At 44.0% G+C, this 7,344-nt stretch overlaps 1 protein-coding gene across 4 annotated transcripts in view; it reads right to left on the bottom strand.

The window, feature by feature from the left end:
* The window catches only part of SPIN1 (spindlin 1), a 59,630-nt gene extending 52,586 nt beyond the window's left edge, over window positions 1–7,044 (bottom strand). The window contains exon 1 of one of the 4 annotated variants that reach the window (XM_079331013.1): window positions 6,740–7,044. The gene's annotated coding sequence lies outside the window, so the exon portion shown is untranslated. Of the gene's footprint in view, window positions 1–5,808; window positions 5,933–6,060; window positions 6,176–6,739 lie in introns of those variants that run through there. The other 3 variants (XM_079331015.1, XM_079331016.1, XM_079331014.1) reach the window with 3 other exon arrangements.
* Window positions 7,045–7,344: the final 300 nt, after the last annotated feature.

Genomic DNA, 7,344 nt, shown 5'->3' on the forward strand with positions numbered 1-7,344 from the left:
GAGAGGGGCTGGAGAGCGGGAAGGGACTGGACGGGAATGTGCTCTGGAATGCTGGGGCTGGAGAGCTGGAAGAGACTTCACTGGGAACGTGCAATGGATTGTCTGGGATAGGAGAGCTAGAAGAGACTGCACTGGGAATGTGCTCTCGATTGCTGGGGCCTGGAGAGCTGGAAGACTGCACTGGGAATATGCTCTGGATTGTTGGAGCTGTCACTAGCATTGTTTTTTTGCCTTGCTATAGGCACAAGTAACTGTTATTTTGCTTCTCATATCTTTGCCTGAAAGCCCCTTAATTTCAAAATTTTAACAATTCACTGGGAAGGATGTAGTATTTTGCTTCCCAAGTGAGGCTCCTGTCTTCGTTAGCAGACACCTGTCTTTCAAACCAGGACATAATCGGTATAACTGCAGGCAGGAGGAAAACCCCCCTGAACTCAAACAGATAGGAAAGTCTGCTTGTCTTTTGTGTGGCACCTAACAGTACGTATCCTTCACTGACAAAATGGAGGTGCAGAAGACAGAGGTGTAATTCATCTGAGATGTACTTCTGCAGTCTAGGAACTGAAGATTTCTGTGCTTATTCACTCCTTCCTTTAGCAGTAGGGAGAGACGACCCAGAGGCCAGCTGCTCTGCCTATCAATTTAAAATTGTTAGAATATGCAACAATCTGTGTTTTCCAGGTATATTGAACACCTGTATATACCTTAACCCTGTGCTTTCTGTGAAGTCACATGAAAGTCAGAATCTCCTGTTAAGCTGCTTTTGATGGTATACTGGTCAGAGTACAGATTTTGGTCTATCATATTTCACAAAATCTCAGCATCACAATATGTCATTTAGAGTTCCACTGACAACTAAACAACCAATTAATGGGTTTGTAGGCCACCTTTCACCAACAAGACAAAGAACTTCTGAAGGGGATTTCTGAAGAAAAAAGTAATTACATCCATTCAACAAAGCTCTCTGCAATTGAAAGGGTTTGAGAAAGAAGGAGTAAATTGATCTCCAACCTGTTTGCATCCACTCTAGCTTCACTATGATGTTTAGCTCATTGTATAAAACATATGTGGTTATTTAACATGACAGGCATGCAATTGTCCAGAATCAGTCAACTCTTTTCCAGGTATAATTTTATGAGTTACACAAACTCCATATTTGAAGCATTATTTTTACTAATTTTTATCACTCCTAGAAAACTGAAGATGGTCTAATCTGCAGACACTTTGAAGTGCATAAGTAAAACCAGTAAAACTCACATATCTGTAAGTTACAGATATGTAGCAGAATACACATAATACTTCCCAGTCCATGGCAGGTATTTAACTTTTGCTTTCTAGAAGAACCCTAAGCACAGTTCTGGACTTCAGCAAACACTGTGTCTGTCTATACACAAAAGTTTATCAACAAAACTTTACAGAATTTTCACTAGAGAACTAATCTAGAACATGTTTTCTCTTGTGTTACTCAGACACAAAACACTGAATCTAGAAAGGCGAAAATTTCCCTATTTAAAAATTTCAATTGAAATCACAAGACAATATACTGGACTTGAGTTGCCTCAATTCCACATAACTAGCAATGACTTCCATGTAGGAAACATAAACAATAAATTAGGAATAACTGAAACAGTTCTGAAACAAATAATGACTTGATTTTAATAAATCAAATAGACCAAAAATATGGCATCTAATGACTCTTTCTGTCCTTATCCAAGAAATCATCATCTAGCAAAGTTCTCTTTTACATTTGAATTAGGCTAGAAGAAGTTTATGGGAGAAGCCGGGCAGTTGAGTTTTTCTTGTTTTGTTATTTATGTTTTTTTTTGAAGTCTGTGTTGGTGACACTTTACAGACCATAGCATGATGGCACAGACCATCTAGAACAGCTTACTATACCACAAAGTAGTAACTAATTTATACAGCTCCATTTTGTTCCAAATACAATATGGAATAGAAGGTATTAAGTTCAGCACCCCTTCTGTGAAAGTCAAGTATTTATTAAATCACTGAAATCCACAGAACTGCTTTTGACATAAGTACCTACTCTCACCAGTCGTTGAAGGTGCAGAACTTGAATAGTGTATTGGAATATTCCACAATAATGTTTAAAAAATCCCACCAAATAACCCCCAGCCAATCAAAAAAAAAAAAAAAAAAAAAAGCCCAAACCCAACACAATCAACAAGCTAGGGATTTCAATCAATCAAGTTCTAGGGATTTTTAAGTCTTCTCAAAAAGAATATATTCATTAAAATATATCAAGAAAGCTCAACCAAGGTGCAATAACTGCAAAAATTAAAATATGAATAGGCAACAGTTACAGGTAGTAGACATCACAGGTAATCATTAATATTGCTGTACATTTCATTTTGTGAGACCATTACAATAGTGAAGTTTCCAAGTCAGTCATTCAAGATGTCATATAACAGATTTACAGTAGTTTCACAACATACATTAAAGGAAATAAGTTTAAAAATATATATATAACCTGGATTTGTAGAACCATCCTCCACAACCTGAAAGCCAAATCCATTCACCTCCTGAATTCCGTATGTCTTTAGCAAATTCACATTTTACTCTATAACAGAAAGTTAACTTCAGTGACCACATGGTGAAAGCAGTTAAAATTGAATTATTTCATCATTGTTTTAAATGGATGAGTAACGAGGCCCCTCTGTCTCTAGGATCAACTGTTCATAGCTAACTACAAACCAGTTAAGTGCACTGTTTTAAAGATCTCAATATATATTCACATCAGAGATGTAGATGGAAGCAAGTCTACACATTCATAAAGCAAAGCCAGATTCCCCATTTTTTAAGGCATGATGACATTTAGACAGCATCTGGACAGCATGTGGGACACATCTTGATATACAGGACGTACTCATAAGGAGAACTAGTGTCAAGAAAGATCAGCATTCACCCTTCCATCATAAAATCACTGACCTCTGAAAAGCAGTAAGAGAAGGAACACAAGAAAAACAACAAACCAAAGAATTCTCTCACACTTGCCATGAGAAACAAGCTATCTAACCACACAACAGGAAACAACTTTCTGCAAGATAGTTCTCCCTTTTGGTTCAGCTTCAATGAACAGCTTTCAAAGACTGTTTTCTAAACCAGTTTGTTGAACTATGGAAACATGCCATACCGTCAAGAAATCAAGTTTGATCCCTTGATTACCGGGTGAAAAAGGAAAGCAGGCAAGAAAAACAAAATGCAATGATGAGAAGTTAGCAGCAAAAGGCTTCATTCTTCACAAAGGAAAAAATAAAAAGGACAAAGAATGGTGTTTTGCTTCAGTGAATAGAATCCTTCTAAAAATATTTCATTTGTCAAACATTAAGCAAACCATGCATTACATTAACACACAACTCTTGCATCAGCTAGAGGTTTACAGATCTGAACATGTCAAAGAGTGCAGCCTGGCAACAGATAGCAAAGATACTGGGTAAGAAGAGGATGAAAGATTACCCAGACTGAGAAAAGACAAAGTACTAAATAAGAATGTACTAAATGTTTATTATTTTTAGAACTATATGTTACTTGGTAATTCCATACTTAGAACTATACTGAGTTGTGATTTACTTGTTTAAAGATCAATTTAAAAGCATGCCTGGTTTAAAAAAAACAAAATTAATTTCTAACTTCTGCCAGCAATTTCTTTCAGCTTCTCCAGCTTCTTGTTCAAACTTCTCCAGATTACTGAGACTGCATTTCTTGCAGTCCTCTTTTTCCTCAGTCTCATTTGCCAAATAGGTTTTGAAAAGGTTTTACCAGTCTCAGGGTGTTAATTTAGTTGAATACAGCCAAGTGTAACTTACAATGGCAAAAATACTGGAGTGTCTTCACTAAGTGAAGATATGGAGATTTGGCAAGTTCTTCAACTACATCTGCTCCTACTGGGATATGAAGGCCCACATTACCAATTTTTGACAAAATCAACACAACCAACACAGAAAGAAAAATCTTCTGAGCGCCACAGAAAGGAATATAATGACAAGCTAAAGTAAAGATGCTACAGACAAGAAACTTCACAAAAATGATGAAACAGAGACACATTTTATGGAATAAAATTTAGCTCTTGCAATATAACAGAATTAAATGCGACTACTTTTAAGTGACATGTTGTGGATGGCTTATTTTTGTTTTGCTTATTTTGTTCTTCAGCCTAAGAATTGGCTTAAGTATCTGAAGGCCTATTCTGAGTGAGGAGCTATATACTTCAATGAATTTCACATTTTTAGTGGGTGATCATAACTTCAAAATACAGTATCACAATATTTTATTATCACAATAAACAACAAATCAACTAAACATGGTAAAACTATTCTAGTTTAGGCATCAGACTGAAAAATGTTTAAAGAAAAGTACTGCATGTTGCAGGAACCTACTGACGTATCAGGCTATAGACGTTTGCTCTGACTTTCCCATTTAGAAGTAACACAGTTGCCACAGAAGCCATGACGTAGACACACATTCCAAAATGATACTGTAACTTGGATTACTTCTTTCAAGTTTTATGTCATTGGAAACTCTATATATTATTTTCTCCATAGTCAATGTTTGCTAATCAGGGCTTATTAATAGGGATGGAAAAAGCAGCACAAAGAAGAATTCATATACGATATCTAATTCGCACATTTCTATCTCAGTAAAACCTGTAAGACTATGCCATTCCAATGCTTCTCCACTAGAAGCTTCAAAAGCAAAGCAGACAAAAGATGACATAGCTAGGACATTTGTTACTTAAGAGCAGTGCTCAGAAACTATGGCTATCCACGTGTACAAATAAAGACCATGTGTTTAAGTATGATCCTTGAAAAATTAAACACTTATTCTGAATTATAGTCACATGTCTAGAAAGCAAACAAAGTATTGTGTCTTCACACCTTCAAAATTCACCCTCAATTTACAAGCTAGAAATAAAACTGTTTCATGGCAGATCACTTCAGATATGCTTGAACTACCTTCAAGTGTTTTGGTTTTACGTCACAAGCAGCAAAAAAATAAGACGTATTTATCAAAGCCAGAAGGGGGTGCTCTGAATAAGTGAGGTGGAGGGTACTGAACTAAGTATTTGCCTTGCACTAGCAAAGAGGTCAAAAGCATGCTGTCTTGTTTTCATTTGGGAGCCCTCTTCACGTTACCATCCCTTTTTTACAAAAAAACCAAACAACTAAACAAGCAATAACAAAAACAACAAAAAACCGCAAAATAAAATATTTGAAAGAACTTCTTCTAGGAAAAAGGAAAAGCTTCAGTTTGTACTATTGTCATCACAAGGGCAAATTAATCTATGACAGAAATCTAGCAACACAAAGAGCAAACAAGTGTAAATTCCGACTTTGCATTCCATGTTTTGCAAGCTGTTTAAGATACTAGCAAGGAGATACAGGAAATTCAAAAAAACCAAAACGTCTGTGCTACGGGTTTTACCTACACAACACCTATTCTGTCTTAACTAGTTCAGACCGTTTTAATGAGATTGTCAAGAGCTGATCCCTTACACCGAATTATGTCCTCAAATGAAAGAAAAGGCCCTAGTTCATTCTGCCGAGTGTAACACAGTATTTCATTTCTGCCAGCACATTGGTGCATCAGCCTCCCCCCACCCAACACGAGAAAAAGATACGCACATTCCAATCGAGCCTCTCTCAGCGGGGCTCACCCAATTACCCCCTCCTTCCCTCCCTTCCTCCCTCGCCCCAGGCCTTGCCAGCTTTCCAAATCACCTCTGATTTTAGGTTTCATTTTGTTGTAAACAGCAAAACGAAAGGAGAAAGCTTCCAAAGCGAGGATCCTTACCCTTGAAATCCCGCCATGCGCGCAAATAAGGAGGGTGAATTGTTTTTCCTTTTTTTTTTTTTTTCTTTTTTTTTTTTTTTTTTTGGATGGGCGATGAAAGGGGGAGGGGGGGGAAGAAACAAAAGCCTACACGGAGGAGCGGCTAAGCAGCGGAGACTGAGGGAGAAGGCGGAGACCCTGGTGGAGGAGCAGGGCGAGCGTCAGCCATGTTGTGTGTGTGCGTGTGTGTGTGTTGGTCCAGTATTTACAAACCTGCAGCTGCAGCAGCGCTTGGAGCCTGGGAGAGAGAGGGGCACGCAGGGAGGGAGAGGGAAGGGAGGAGGGAGGACAGGAGCGAGGGAGGAGGGAAAGCGGCACGGCAGACAAAGGATGGCAGCAGCGCAGAGCGAGCGGGGCGCGCACACACCGCGCCGGCGCCGTTTCCCGCAGCCCCGGCTCCCCCGCCGCCCTCACGCCCCCCTCGTCCCGCTTTCCGCCTCCACCTCCCCCGGGAAAGGCCTATCCGCCGGCAGCCCCTCGGCGGGCCCCAGCCCGCACACAATAGCTCCGCAGCGGGGAAAGGGGGAGGGCGCCGCTCCCCTAAGGGAGGATGCGGCGCAGGGCCGTGCCGGGGGAGGGCGGCAGAGCCCCGGAGCCCGGAAGGGCGGGGGGGTTGCCAAGCAGCCGGGGAGCTTGCGGGGGAAGGGAGAGCAGAGACGACACCTCCAGACCGGAGCCCTCGAGGCCCCGATGCCGCCCGCGGCTTCCGGGAGGGGAGGGCGGGGGATCCGCGATGCGAGTGCCCCGAGGGAGGCGAGGCGCGGCCGGCCTGGGAGCGCCGGTCCCCCCACAGCGACTCCCTCCGGTTCTGCCCGGTACTGGGCCGGGCCAGGCCAAGGGCGGCGCGAAGGGCTGCGCTCCCCCCGTCCCCTCCCTCGCCCCGGTCGCTCACCTGCCGGCGGGGCGGGCGCCCGGGGGTGCCAGGGCTGCCGCTCAGCCCCTCCCGGCCGGGCCGCTCAGCTTCTCTGCGGCGGCGGCAGCAGCGGCGGCGGGCACGGCCGCTCCCCTCGTCTCGCTTGTCCCCCTCCGCCGCCGCTGCCTCCAGCTCGCCTCTGCCACATTTGGATCCCCCTCTCCCTACGCGAGCTCCGCCGCCAGGATAGAGGCCTCCTCACCTTCCTGCCAAATAGTGAGCCGGCCGCATCGCGCCGTTCAAAACACAGGGCCGGGGCCCGCCCTCCTCCCCCGCGCTGCCCCCCCTGCCGGCGCGCAGGCGCACTGCGCCGCCCCGACTGCGGCGGGCAGCCCCACCCGCCCGCCATGGGCCGGCGGCGCGGCCTGGGGGCGCCGGGCCGCCCGTGCCCCGGGCGTGACCCGGGTGCCCGTCCCGCCGTGCGCCTGCAGGGAACCTCCGAGCCCGCCGCTGGCAGGGGAGGCACCCACGAGGACCGTCGAGTCCAACTCCCAGCGCTGCACGGGACATCCCCAGAGTCACGCCTAAGAACGTAGTCTAAACGCTTCTTGAACTCTGTCACATTTGGTGATGAATAAGGTCAA

This window comes from Erithacus rubecula (genome assembly GCF_903797595.1).
Source record: "Erithacus rubecula genome assembly, contig: SUPER_Z_unloc_2, whole genome shotgun sequence".
In the NCBI taxonomy this organism is placed as follows: domain Eukaryota; kingdom Metazoa; phylum Chordata; class Aves; order Passeriformes; family Muscicapidae; genus Erithacus; species Erithacus rubecula.